General features: G+C 41.7%; 1 pseudogene; it reads left to right on the top strand.

Annotated features, from left to right (window-relative positions):
- LOC102849803 overlaps positions 1-7,285 on the top strand; it is a 55,566-nt pseudogene extending 48,281 nt beyond the window's left edge.
- Positions 7,286-15,013: the final 7,728 nt, after the last annotated feature.

A 15,013-nucleotide genomic window follows, 5' to 3' on the forward strand; every position in this document is an offset into this window, starting at 1 on the left:
GATAAACTTTAGACACCCAAGGCAAGTTTCTACCACCTATAGCTGCCTGGGGAACAAACCTGACTCATGGATTTGGACATTCCAACTCCCATGACCCTGTGACCCACTTGCCATGGTAAGTAAGTCACTCTAAGGTGTTGGAGTGAATTGCAGAACCCAATGACAGGCAGAAGCAAGAGGGCAGAGAGGAGAAGGAATAGTTGATGTTAAAGATGATGGAAGCTTAGAAAAGTTGGATGTTTGGGATATTTTTAACCTCCACTTTATAGGAACAAGTTTTGTACCAATCCATTTAAGAGAAATCATGTCTGAACTGGGAGATCATGGCAAATTAGAAAAACCTACAAAATACTATCAAAACCTATATATAGCAAGGTTAGCATGGAGGATACAAAAAAATAATTAAAGTACACAGAACATGGAATTGTGCTCATGTGGAACCTGTACATAGATCAAGAAACATCATTTGAACAAAGCAAGGGGATACTATGTGGCTTTAGAATACAGAAAAGTGTGCCTTAGTGTTGTGTCCTTTCATTGTACATATTTGATCTGCCTGCTGAGTAAATTACCCAAAAAACTGGATTACATGAAGAATGTGGTCTCAAGACTGAGGGAAAATTCATTAACAACCTGTGACACACAGATATGACTTTACTTGCTGAAAGTGAAGATCTGTAGTATATACTGATGAACATCAAAGACTACAGCCCTTAGTATGAATTGCAGCACAACATAAAGAAAATGAAACTCTTCCCAACTGGATCAATAAGCAACATCATAGTAAGCAGACAAAAGAATGAAGCCATCAAGGATTTCACTTTACTTAGCTTGTAATTAATGCTGTGGAAACCCAAGAAATCACTTGATGTATTGCATTGGATAGAACACAAAAAGAATATCATTAATATCACACACAAGTAAATATCTTGCTGAAGAGTATTCAGAAGAGTGGGAGCCAAACATAGGCTGAGGAAACTGCCAGAATTTCAAGCTGGATTCAGAAGAAGCTGTTGAACATGAAGTATCATTGCTGACATCCGTGGATCTTGGCTGAAAGCAGATGTTTGTATTTCATTCACTATGTAAAGGCATTCGACTGTGTGGATCCTAGTAAATTATTAGTAACATTGAGAATAATAGGAGTGTACAGTTAAACTGCTCAGGGAGACACACAAATCAAGAAGCAGAAATTTGGACAGAACAAATGATTTAACATCAGGAAAGGAGTGTGTCAGAGTTGTGTTTTTCATCATACCTATTCAATCTGAAGACATTCACTACTGACACATAATCTGAGAAGTCAGACATAAAGCGTCTTAGGAGAAAAATGTGTCATCAAGATTTGAGAAATATCCCTCAACAATTTGCAATACATTGATGACACAACATTACAGACTTGAACCAGTAAATAAAGAAGTGCTTTATAGCCTTCAGTATGGATTACATCTCAATTTACAGGGGAAAAAAGTCTTGACAACTAGATGTCTTGATTGTTGCTGTTGTTGTTGTTGTTGTTGTTGTTGTTATGTGCCATCGAGTTGCTTGCAACTCATAGTGATCCTATGTACAACAGCCCTAAACTCTGCTCTCTCCTGTGCCAATCTCACTTTCTCCGACACACCCATCCTGATTACTCCAGTCACCGAATCAATCCACCTCATAGAGGGTCTTCCCCTCCTGCGCCTGCCCTCAACTCTCCCAAGCATGATGTCCCTCTCCAAGGACTGGTCTCTCCTTACAGCATGACTAAAGTATGTCAGACGAAGCCTCAGAATCCTTGCCTCCAAGGAGCAGCCCGGTTTAACCCCTCCAGGATGAATCTCTTTGTTTTCTTAGCAGTCCATGGTACCCTCAATACTCTTCTCCAACACCAAAGCTCAAAGGCATCATTCTCCTTCTATCCTCCCTAGGCGTTGTCCAGCTCTCTGATGCATAACAAGTGATTGCAAAGACCATGGCCTGTATCAGATGCACCTTAGTCTCCAGAGAACACCACTGCTCTTCTGTACTTTAGAGAGGTCCCTAACAGCAGACTTTCCCATCGCAATACGTCTTTTAATTTCCTGGCTACTGGAGCCAAGAGTGTTGACTGTGGAGCCAAGCAAACTAAAGCTGTGAACAATCTCAATGTCTTCACCATCCATCCTGATGCTGCCAATTGGTCTAGTGCAGAGAATCTTTGTCTTCTTGATATTGAGCCTCAATCCATACTGAAGGCTGCAGTCCTTGACCCTCTGCAGCGAGTGCATCAGGTCCTCCTCAGTTTCAGCAAGCAGGGTTGTGTCATCTGCATAATGCAGATTGTTGATAGATCTTCCACCAGTCCTGATGACGCATTTCTCATACAGCCCAGCCTCTCGGATAATCTGTTCTGCATAAAGGTTGAAAAGGTATGGAGACAGGACACATCCCTGACGTACACCCTTCCCAGTTTTGAACTATGCAGTGTTTCCTTGCTCTGTTCTGACGACTGCCTCTTGGTCCAAGTATAGGTTTTCCATTAGCATGATCAAGTGTTCTGGTATTCCCATTTTTCTCAGAGTCAGCCACAGTTTGTTATGATCCACACAGTCAAATGCCTTTGCATAATCACTAAAGCACAGACAGACATCCTCTGGTACTCCCTGCTTTCAGCCAAGATCCATCTAACATTAGCTACAATATCCCTAGTTCCACTACTCCTTCTAAACCCAGCCTGGACTTCTGGAAGTTCTCTACTGATGTGCTGTTACAGTCATTTTGGATAACCTTCAGTAGAATCTTGCTTGCATGTGAAATCAATGATATTGTTCTATATTTTCCACACTCTGTTGGGTCACTTTTCTTTGGAATGGGAACAAATATAGATCTCTTCCAGTCAGTTGGCCGAGTAGTTGTTCTCCAGATTTCTTAACACACTTGGTGAGCACATCCAGGGCAGCATCTGTTAGCTGAAATATGTCAATTGGTATACCATCTATTCCTGGGGCTTATTTTTTGCTATTTCCTTCAAAGCAGCTTGAACTTCTTCCTTCGGCACCACAGGCTCTTGCTCATATGTTGTTTCATGAAATTCTTCTGTGTCTGCCAATTCCTTTAGATACAGTGACTCTATACTCTTTCCATCTTCTTTTAATACTTTCTAGAGAGAAAAAAAATTAAAGTTGTCAAGGGTTTCATTTTACTTGGATGTATACCATCCACAGAAGAATCACTCAAGAAGCAAAAAAGACATTGCACTGGGAAAATCTACTGCCAAAGACCTCTTTAAGGTGATAAAGAGAAAAGATGCCAGTTTAAAGATCAAAGTTTGTTCATGTGCATGCCAAACCTGGATATCGAGTAAGTGTTGTAAAGGAAAATAATTGGCAAACACTGAAGTTGCAAAAATCCAAGAAAAGTAGTTTATTCTTTACTCTGCATTAAAAACAAAAATAAAAACAACCACAAAAAACACCCCACCCCCAAACCAAATCAAAATAAACAGGCAAAGAAATGGTAATTGGGAACTGTAAGCTGCAAAGTTCTTCTCAGGAGAAATTTCTTTTTAAAATTTTAGACAAATTAGAAAATTAAAGTTTCATCTAACAGGGATGTGCTGCAAGGGTATGCTCCTATGCCATATTTACAGGTTTTCTTTGACAAGAGAGCTTTTGATATGTGTAGCCAGTCTTAGTGGCAAAAGGCTGTGCTGCAACCCTGAAGGCATACAGTTTGAGGCCATCAGCTGCTCTGTGGGAGAAGGATGGGCAATCTCTCATGGGATTTACTGCCACTGAAAACCCACCAAGGGTCAGCTACGGGTTGGTTCTGAGTCAACAGTACACGACAACAACAATTAGCCAGTCTTATGAAGACACAGGATATTTGTGGACACAAGAAGGAGTTAACCCAAAATATGGCATATTTTTTATTGATGCAACAGGTAAGAGAGTAAAATTATCTCTCTTCAGTCTAGGTAGGTGTGAGGCTATAATACAAATGAAGTAGGTAGGCCGTAAGGTAAGTGTTTTGTTTTACAGTGAAGCTGCTCTTATTTTAGATTCTAATATTACATGTGCACAATAAAATAACTTTTCTGGGGAAATATATAGGTGGCAATCAGAGGATCTAGCATGGAGACACTTTTTCCAAAGTTTGCAAACGGACTTTTTGAATTGGTGATTTGGACTTTCTATCAGCTCATTTAAAAACTCTGGTGAGTTAGTGGTAAGGAGTTGCATGGCCAAGTCAAAAGGCATGTGGTTTGAGTCCACCAGCTACTCTATGGGAGAAAGATGAACAATCTTCTCCCATGTGATTTACTGCCTCTGAAAACCTGCTGGAGGGTGCCTCCTCAATGGCACAGAGTAACATCAATTAATAATTAACTCAATACCAAAGGCAAGCAGCCAAGTTTCTTTTAGATTTAGTAGTTATTATTATGTACTGTTAAGTCACCTGTAACTCATAGCTACCCTGTGTACAACAGCTCTGAACCCTGCTCTATCCTGAGCCAACCTTATTGTCTCTGATACATCTACACCCATTACGCCAGTCACTGAGTCAATCCATTTCGGGTCAATCCGTTATCGAGGGCCTTCCTCTCTTTGGCTATCCACCCTCTCAAGCATAATGTCCCTCTCCAGGGACTGGTCCCTCCTTGCAACATGTCCAGAGTAAGTTAGATGAAGCCTCATAATGCTTGCCTTCAAAGAGCAGCCTGAGTTAACCCTCTCCAGGACTAACCTCTTTGTTCTCTTAGCAGTCTATGGTATATTCAGTACTCTTCTCGAGCACCACAGCTCAAAGGCATCAATTCTCCTTCTATCATCCCTACTCATTGTCCAGCTTTCTGATGTATAGCAAATAATTGTGAAGACTGTGGCATGGATCAAGTGTACCTTTGTCTCCAGATTGGCATTGTTACTCTTAAGTACTCTGGAGATGATGTCCGTGACAGCACTCTCCCAATGCAATGTTTTCACTTGTAAGGAAGACTGAAGAATTGATGGCTATGAGTTGTGTAGTTTGCAGAGTATTGTCAAAAGAACTGAAAGGTCACCTGGAAGTTGGGGAGCACTCTCCACAGATGTACCCCTTGGAAACATTCCAATGCTGCAACCAATCAGAAGAGAGCACGACCATCAGCCACTTTCTGCTTAATGCTAGCCATGTCGCAACTCACTTAAAGCATCCTGGGCAGCTCCATACATGGGAAGGGCAGAGGGCATCTGATTAATGTAGTCTGCAGGGAACTGACCACCGAATAGAGAGAGCTGACCACCTAATAGATCAACTTACATTCCTCCCCCTGCATATAAAACCTTCCTTGTAACTTTCCCACACAGCAACTTCCTATTCCTGCTCCCTTCTGGCTTGGGTTTGTGGAACTTATCTGAGAGCTGATAAGTTCCTTTGTTTTACTTCATCTGGTTCTCTGTCTTTTTGCCCTTTTACTTCACAAGAACAAATACACATCTTAGAAGTGCAGCTAGAGTGGCGGTTAGAAGAAAGGATGGTGAGACTTTTGCCTCACATATTTTCTGGAGGGCCCAGTCCCTGGAAAAGAAAATCATGCCTGGAGAAGTAGAGTCATGAAATAGGAGCTACCTCGGTCGGATGCAGACACTGGAAAGGTGGGCTCAGCACAGTAGAGACTGTCAGTGAGCCTTTGCAAATGAGTGGCACGGGATGGGGCAGAGTTTTGATCTGTCATCTGGATGACACCTAATTACATATTTGCAGGGGATAAAGCTGTTGCAAAAAAAATCCTTTTAAAGTTCTTAAAAGCAAAAATGTCACTTTTAAAACTAACATATATCTGGTCCAAGCTATAATATTTTCAATAGTACAGCCTCATATGTACATGGAAGCTGGTAACGAATACAGAAAACACAGCAAGCACTGATGTGTCTGGATTATGGTGTTGGTGAAAAAATACTGAATATATCACGGGCTTCCAGAAGAACAAGTAAATCTGTTTTGGGAGAAGTACAGTGAGAATTCTCCTTAGAAACGAGGATAGTAAGACTTGAACTCATACTTTGTGCATGAGGGGCCAGTTCTTGAAGAAGGTCATGCTTGCTAACTTAGGTGAGTGAAAACAGGACCTGAAGCAGGGGCCCCTGAGGCACTACTCTGCAACCATGTGTAACTGTAAGGTTCTCAATAGGAACAAGAGCTTCTATAACATCCACCCTGGAAATGTCAGCAGCTGAGAGAATTTGCCAACAGTGGGCTTCTAACAAAGCTTCTGTGAATAGACAGAATGTGGGAGGTAAATGAGAGGGGCAGCGTGTTCTGCTGCTATCCTCTCTGGACGTCCTCCAAGAGACAAAAGGAGCCTGAGAAGCAGGGTTCCATCACTCTTTAGGGATATTTAGTTGTAAGGAATTGCAGTGACAACTCAAAGCAAGAGGTTCAAATCCACCAGCTGCTCTGAGTGAGAAAGATAGACAATCTCTTCCTATGCTGTTTGCAGCCTCTGAAAAGTCCCTGAAGCGTCAGCTATGAGTAGGATTCCACTCTAGGGCAATGGGTTGAGTTGTCTCTTTAGGGGACAAAGGGAGTGTCTCCTGCCATGGGGCTGCGGCCAAGGTATGAGGAACCCGAATGACTCACTTCCAGCTCAGGACTGAAATCCCCTCTCCTCCTACTCAAGCATTCTGGGTTTGTTCTTGGGAAACCCAACCCCTTTGCCCCCCCCCCCCCCTTTTTTTCTTTTTGACCCTTGTCCCTGCAGGGGATGAACAAGGACTCATTTTCCCTGAAGCGGCCAGGCGGGAGGCGGCCGCAAAGAGGGCGGTGCACGGGGGCGAGGGGCGCGGCCCTGGAGAGAGGCGCACGAACTAGGGACTCAGTGTCCGCCTCTGGAACACACTCCTGCATTCTGGAAAGCGCCACGGGCCAAGAGATTTCTCAGGCCTCGCCCTCCTCCCGGTACCCCAGACCATCTCCTTGCGGCAGACAGCAGACTCCGGAGGGCGCCGGCCCGCAGAAGTGTGTGCGAGATGGAGAGCTGCATGCTGGCCTGGCTGCTGCAGTGGCTGCTCAGCCTCCCCGGCCTGGCGCTCGGCGCCGCGCTGCTGCTCGCTCTGTGCCTGCGCTCCCGGCGGACCAGGTAGGCGGCAGGCGCCCTCGCGGCCTGGGCACGCATGCGCGCTCACCCGCTAGAGCGGCCCAGGTGGCGGAGGGAGCCCCCAGCGCGAACCCCACGCTGACTGCTGCGCCCCTGAGAAAGCAGGGACGTTGCTCCCCCTTTCCCATACCGCTGCACACGTGTCAGAGCCTGGGGACCAGCTTCCATTTGTTGCTCCTCTAGCTTGGGTTGTAATAAGCCCCACGTTTGCGATGTGGATTATGCATCATGCGTGGTTTCTGCGCAGACAACGTTTTGCTACTATGAGTTGATCCTTTACCCACTGAGATTCATACAACTCTTAAACCAAAACCAAACCTAATAGCGGGGGAGCTGATTCCTACTCAAGGCTACCCTATAGGATTAAAGGAGAGCTGTCCCATAGGGTTTCCGAGAATGTATGGTCTCTAACTGGAAACCAGTCTGTGTTCTGCAGAGTCACTGGTGGCTTAGAACCGGGTTCGTTTTGTTTCTCAGCCTTACATTTTAATTGCTGTGCCACCGGCGTACTTTCCTAGAGCCCTACTTGTTTGGGACCCAGTTGGCGCCAACTCCTAGTGACCAGTGACAACTGAAGGAAACTCTGCCTTTTCTTGTGCCAGCCTCACCAGCTCTGCTGCGTTTAAGCCAGTTGATGACAGGACATTTTTCTCACAAAGCAGTAACTTTGGGTGCCTTTCTGTGCCTCCGTCACCTCATTCTGCAGCTTTTGGAAAAATAATACTGATGGAGGTTTTGTGAACCCTGGTGGTAGGAGTTAGGTGGTGGGCTCCTAAATAACAATGAATTTTGGTTTGTTTGGTTTTTTTTTTTTCTTTTCAAAGAGAAAAGCGAACTAGGGGGAGCAGGGTTAGGCAGGGAGGAAAGTGTGCAACAATGAATGAATGGAAATCCAAAGTCTCCGTAAACTTTCATGAAAATAAAAAAAAATCTGAGGGGGAAAAAATGTTGATGATTAAAACCCACTAGTCCCACCACAGGAAAAAAAAGAGACAGACAGCCTTCTCTCAAACATTTAAATTTATAGTTCTACTCTCCAGCGTACTGAAGAGCAGTGATGTCAGTTTAGAGACTAAGGTGCACCTGATCCAGGCCATAGTCTTAACAGTTACTTGTTATGCATCAGAAAGCTGAATAATGACTAAGGATGATAGAAGAATTGATGCCTTTGAGTTGTGGTGCTGGAGAAGAGTATTGAATATGCCATGGACTGCTAGGACAACAAACAGGCCCATCTTGGAGAAGCTGAAACCAGGCTACTCCTTGGAGGCAAAGAATCTGAAGCTTCATCTGACATACTTTGGACATGTTGCAAGTTGGGATCAGTCCTTGGAGAGGGATGTTATACTTGGGAGGGTGGAGGAACAGCACAAGAGAGGAAGACCCTCTATGAGATAGATTAATTCAGTGACTGGGATAATGGGGGTAGGTTTGTCAGAAATATTAAGATTGAATCAGGATAGAGCAGGTTATAAGGTTGTACATAGGGTCGCTATGAGTCATAGATGACTAAGTGCACATAACAACAACAGTAACAGTAACAACAACGTTTTATTTTAAATAAAAAAAAACACACACACACAAAATAACAATAGAACCCAGAGATGTGTCACTTCTTGATATTGTTTGAAATGTAGAGGTAGAGACAGAAAATTCAAACAGAGTAACTCACTTTTAAAATTATTTTCTAAGGGACTGAGTTTTCCCTTTCTTAATGTGTGGATTTTCAATACTTCTGCTCTTCATTGAACTTGGAGATTTAGCAGGTAAGTTTTGTTGAATGAGCATTACTACTTTGTAATTGTTGTTCTTAAATACTGTGGACTCAGACAAGGAAGGAGATTGCCCAAATTTCTCCCATGGAGCAACAGATGGATTCTAACTGTGAGCCTTTGGGTGAGCAAACCACAGGAACTGCTAATTAGATCTCTCAAGCACATGCCTATGTATTAGGAGAGACCAGTCTCTGGAGCATTATATCATCAAGGTAAAGTGGAGGGTCAGCAAAAAAGAGGAAGACAGTCAAGTACAAGAGTATTCAGTGTCTGCAGTATTAGGTTTAAATATAGCCATGACTGAGAATGACACAGGACAGGGCAGTGTTTGCTATTGTACATGGGATCCCTAGGAATTGGACCTGGCTCAGTGATACTACCTGATTAATAGCTAGTTGTCCAATCCGTTGTAAATGAAAAGGCAAGCCAGCACAATGCCCATGAATAAGTAGACTAGGATGGAGGTCTGCTTTCTTTGCTCTTTGAGTTTTTCCAGCTTTTCCTAGAATATGTCTTGTAATCATCTAAGATTTCTTTTTCCGTGACTGTACTTTAGAGTTCAGAAGTTTTAGGATACCTTAACTTCAGTGGTGATATTTTGATACATGATAGCTTCCACTTTCTTCATTAGTTGTGGTGGTATTAAATGCCAGTGATTTGACAAAGCTTCGTCTCATATACTTGAGACTTGTTAGGGACTGTTGCTTGGAAAATGACATTATGTTTGGAAAGATGAAGGGTCAGTGAAAGACAGGAAGACCCTCAGCAAGATAGATTGGCATAGTGACTGCTGCAGTGGGCTCAGGTATGTCAGAAACAGTGAGGATGACATAGGATAGGACAGGGTTCAGATCTGTTGTTCGTTGGCTGACTAATGAGTCGTATCTGACCCGATGGCACCTATCAATGACAACAGTGCAGAACAAGAGACTGAAACCCTGCTTGATCCTACACCATCTGACAGTCTCATCTACGCTTAAGCCCATTGTTTCAATCACTATATCAGTCCATCTTATGAAAGCCTTCTCTTTTTATCCCCTGACCCTCTACTTTCCAAGCATGATATCCTTTTCCAGGGACTGGACTCTCCTGAAAAATGTGCCCAAACTAGGCTTTGCCTCACCATCCTTGTTTCTAACTAATTCTGGCTACACTTCTCCAAGACACATTCAGTTTGTTCTTTTGTCAGTCTGTTCAATATTATTTGCCAGCAACATAATTCAAAGGCATCGATTCTTCCTAGATATTACTTATTCATTACCCAAATTTGACATAGTAAACTCTTGGAAATACCTTGCCTTGAGCCAGGCCCACCCACAGTAAGCTTTGAAGTGACATCTCTGCTCATTACACTTTAACAAGGTCTTTAAAGGCATTATTGTCCAATGTAGTAAGTACATTGTGTAATTCCTTTGCTGCTGCTTCCATGAATATTGATGGTGGATCTAGTAAATTTTACTCAGATCTCTAGCTGTAGACTGCTCCGAAGCCAGTTAAGATGTGCTTTAAGGTCTGCTTTTAAAGAGAAGTTGTTTATTCGGCTCCAACTTTATATGCAGTGTAGGCGGAGACAAGGGTATTCTGGGTCACTGAAGGGAGTTAGGGTGAGGCTGTAGAATAGGTCAGCAGTCCAGGAGGTAGAAGGAAGGATGTTTGGGAAGATAGGATGGGAAGGATGCCTTTTTCTCCCAGCAGCTTGAGACCGCTTTTCTCTGTTATCACTACAGATTCTTTTATAGAGATAATCATCCCTTTGATTGCCATCAGTTATTAACTCCTGCAAGCCGGGGAAGCTCTATTTTAGATACTTCAAAAACTCTATTTAAATATTTCAGAATATTTAATATTAAATTTTTAATATTTTTATACTTATTTCAAAATTCTACTTCTATGCTTTAAATCTGCACAGTGTCGGATTCTGGTGATTTGATTGTACAGGTATACATTGTATAAAAAATAATTTCAATTTGACTTAGTACAGAGGCAAATATTCTTTGTGAAATGTTCTTTGGCATTATTTATTTTTTGTATGGCTTGTCCTAATGTTCCAAGAAAATACTCTTTATGATATACAAAGAACAGAAAGAGTGGTTAAGTGTTCTTTATTGGAGGCAAGGATTTTGAAGCTCCATTTGTCACTTTGAGCATGTTTCCAGGAGCGACTAGTCCTTGGAGAAGGACAGTATGCTTGGAAGAGTGGAGGGACAGCACAGGAGAAGACGACTCTGAATGAGATGGATTGACATAGTAACTGAGGTCATAGGGGAAGGTGTGTCAGAAACAGTGAGACTGGCTCAGGACAGGGCAGGCTTCAGAGCTATGGTGCTTAGAATTGTGGTGAGTCATAGACAACTCGATGGCCCATAACAACAATATATGTTTACAGATGATTATTTTTAAATATTTGCTCCAATATATATGTGGTTGTTGTTATGTACTCTTGAATGAGAACCAATGTATAGTCGACCCTCCAATGGGTTTTCAGAGGCAGCAAATCACATTAGAGGAGATGGTTCACTTTTTTTAACAGAGCCACTGATGAATTTGAACCATCTTTAGATAGAACCATCTTTAGATTAGCAGTGCAGCTCCTTACCCACTAGGTCAAAAGGATGCAAAATTTGCAGGCTAATATAAATGACTATAGGTTCCACATGTCACAATCAAGTGCTCTGGGATTCCCATTCTTCTCAATGTCAACCACACCTTGTCATGATCCACACAGTCAAACACCTTTTTATAATCAATAAAGCACAAATAGACATTCTTCTGATATTCTTTACTTTCAGCCAGGATCCATCTGAAATCAGCAGTGATATCCCTGATGCCGTGGCCTCTTTTAAATCTTTCTTGAACTTCTGTCAATTCCCTATCTATGTACTATTCCAGCCATTTTTTAATGATCTTCAGCAATATTTTGCTAGCATGTGCTATCAATAATATTGTTCAATAATTTCTACATTCAGTTGGATCACCCTGCTAAGGAATAGGAACAAATATAGACCTCTTCCAAGCCATTGGCCAGATTTCCTGGTATAGACTGGTGAGTACATCCAAGGCTGTATCTGTTCATTGAAATAAGTTAATTGGTATCCTATCTATTCCTGGGGCCTTATTTTTTGCCAATGCCTTCAATGCACCTTCCACTTCCTATTTTATTACCATTGGCTCCTGTTTGTATGGTACTTCCTGAAATTTTTCAATGTCAATCAATTTTTTCTGGTATAATGACTGTGTGCAAATGGAGCAGGGGAGCACTGCATGGTTTGGAATTGGGAAGGGAGCGCATCAGGGATGTATTCTGTCTCCATACCTGTTCAATCTATATGCTGAGCAAATTATCCAAGAAGCTGGACTCTATGAAGAAGAGTGAGGCATCTGGATTGGAAGGAGATTCATCAATAACCTGCATTATACAGATGACACATCCTTGCTTTCTAAAAGTGAGGAGAATTTGAAGCACTTTATACAGAAATTAAAAGAATGCAGCTTTCATTATGGATTGTATCTCAATATCAAGAAAACAAAAATTCTTACCACTGGACCAATAGGCAGTGCCATGATGGATGGAGAGGAGATGGAAACTATCAACAGCTTCATCTTACTTGGAATCACAATTAACACCCTGATACAAGTAGTCAGGAAATAAGGAGATATGTTACCAGTGGGGAAATCTGCAGTTAAAGACCCTTTAGTTTGAGGACAAAGGTGCATCTGATTTAGGCCATAGTCTTTCTGATTACTAGCTTTGTATCTGAGACCTGGACAATGAATAAGGATGACAGAAAAAAAATTGATGCCTTTGAGCCATGGTGTTAGAGAAGAGCACTGAATATCCCTTGGACAGCCAAGAAAACAGGTATGTCTTAGAGACAATGTAGTCAGCATTCTCTTTGATGTTAAGAGTGATAAGGCTTCGCCTAAACATACTTTGGACATATTTCTAGGATGTGCTATTCCTTGGAGAGGGACATGATGTTTGGAAGGGTGGAGGGTTGGTGAAAGAGAGGAAGAGCCTCAACCAGGTGGATTGACAAAGGTGACTGTTACAATGGGCTTTTGTGTGTCAGGAAGTGAGAGGATGGTGCAGGACAAGACTGGTTTCAGATCTTTTGTTCATAGGGTGGCAATGAGTTGTACTCTACTCGATGGCACCAAACAACAACACTAATATGTGACTATTTTTTAAATTAGAATAATGCTGTATATTATCTCTCTCTCTCTCTTTCTCTCTCTCTCTCTCCATATATATATATATATACACACACACACATATTTTATTATGTCAACTAGGAGCCCTGGCTGCACAGTGGATACATGTTCTGATCAACCAGCTTCTCTATAGGAGAAAGATTAACAATCTTGAAAATCCCATGAACAGTTCTACTATGTCTGAAGTGTGGCTGTGAATGTCAGTTTAGAGAAATATCTTTTTAATAATTGTTTAGTATCAACACACACACACACACACACACACACACACACACACACACGCATGTACATGCACACATACACAGAGATCTTTATAGACTTTTGTGGAAATGTTTAGTTAGGATTGGGGAGTTGTCATCAGAATAGATACATGCTTTAAATTGTAATAAATGTTGCCAAACTACTCTAAATTCCAATTTTGTTTTGTTTTGTTTTTTTTACTTATCGTTGAATCAGACTCGACTGTCACAGGAGTAGATTGCCCTCCTTCTTCAGTGGAGCGTTTGGTGGATTCGAACCTAGATCCTTTAGGATTGCAGTGCAACTTCTTGCCACTAGGCCACCAAAACGCCCTTCTAAATTCCAATTTATACTACTGCTAATGAATGATCCATATAAATGCCAGTTTCTGTACACCTTGCCATTACTTCCATAAATGATTTAAATTGTTAATATCTCACAAATGAGGAAAATAAAGTTTCATTCTTGTCCTAATTTTTCATTTATTTTATTTAGAGAGGCTGGCCCTCTTTAAAGGATATTGTTGACTGTTTTTCTATTACTTGTTTATTTTTTTTTCTCTAGCAGTCTCTTTCTATTTGCTCATCAGCGGCTCTTTTATGCTTGAAATTTTTACAAACTTTCATATTTGCTGCAGTTGGGTGGGATTTTTTTTTAAACTGCTATTTCTATTTGCTTATTAGCTTCTAGATAAAGCCCCTTGTTTGGAAGGCACTTCTACTTCCAATATTATAAAAGTAGCCACCACTTGTTTCCATCATCATTCTTGCTTTAAGGAAAATTTACAAAACATAGGGAGCTCTGCTGGCCTAGTAGTAAGAAGCTTCACTGAAATCCCAAAGGCATGCAGTTTGAATACACCAGTTGCTCTGGGGGAGAAGGATGGACATTCTCCTTCTGTGCAATTAAGTGCCTCTGAAGACCTGCCAGAGGTCAGCTATGGGTCGGTTCCAACTTGATAGTACACAATAACAACAACAATATATTTGCATTATCACTTCTTTTATCTTTTGAACAATTATGCCTGAGAAACTGGTAATATAGAAATCCTGGATGTGTCCCAGTAAACAAATAAATAGGTGAAATGTTACTTGCAAAACTGGGAAATATTTAAAATTGGGTTTCAAAGAAAAATAGTTCAAAGTCATGTTTGCCTTTGGCTAGCTATCATTCATTTTATGTCTGTAAAGATAGACTTGATGGGAGTGGATAAAATGAAGGTTTAGTTTTGAAATAGGTTCAGCAAGATGTAGTAACAGATTGAATGTGGTGTGAGAGGGAGAGAGGAATACACGATGATGCTTAGACATTGTATTCTCCCTTTGGTTCTCATCTGATCATCTGAGTGGGTAGTCATGTCATCCATTGGGTCATGTCATCCATTGGGTCAATAGTTCTGTGTGTTTCTGGTGCAAAGGGGAGACTTCCAGGCAGATTTTATGATTGTCACAAGTGTAACATGTTCTTTTGAGTCTCAAATGCCAGTTTTTGTAGTGAAATGAATTCCCAGATGTGGTCTTTTGCCCTGGTTCATTGGAAAGACAGTTTGCGAGACTCTTTCTCAGAAGCCCTGAGAAATCACCTTTGCCCCATTTCTTTGGAGAAGCAATTTGGGGAAGGGATTCCCAGATTATTTTCTACTCCAGAAGGGTTATTACATTTGCCCAGGGAATTTCCCAGGTTG

Source organism: Elephantulus edwardii, unplaced genomic scaffold (genome assembly GCF_000299155.1).
Source record: "Elephantulus edwardii isolate Elephantulus edwardi_28Jun2011 unplaced genomic scaffold, EleEdw1.0 scaffold00008, whole genome shotgun sequence".
Classification (NCBI taxonomy): Eukaryota; Metazoa; Chordata; class Mammalia; order Macroscelidea; family Macroscelididae; genus Elephantulus; species Elephantulus edwardii.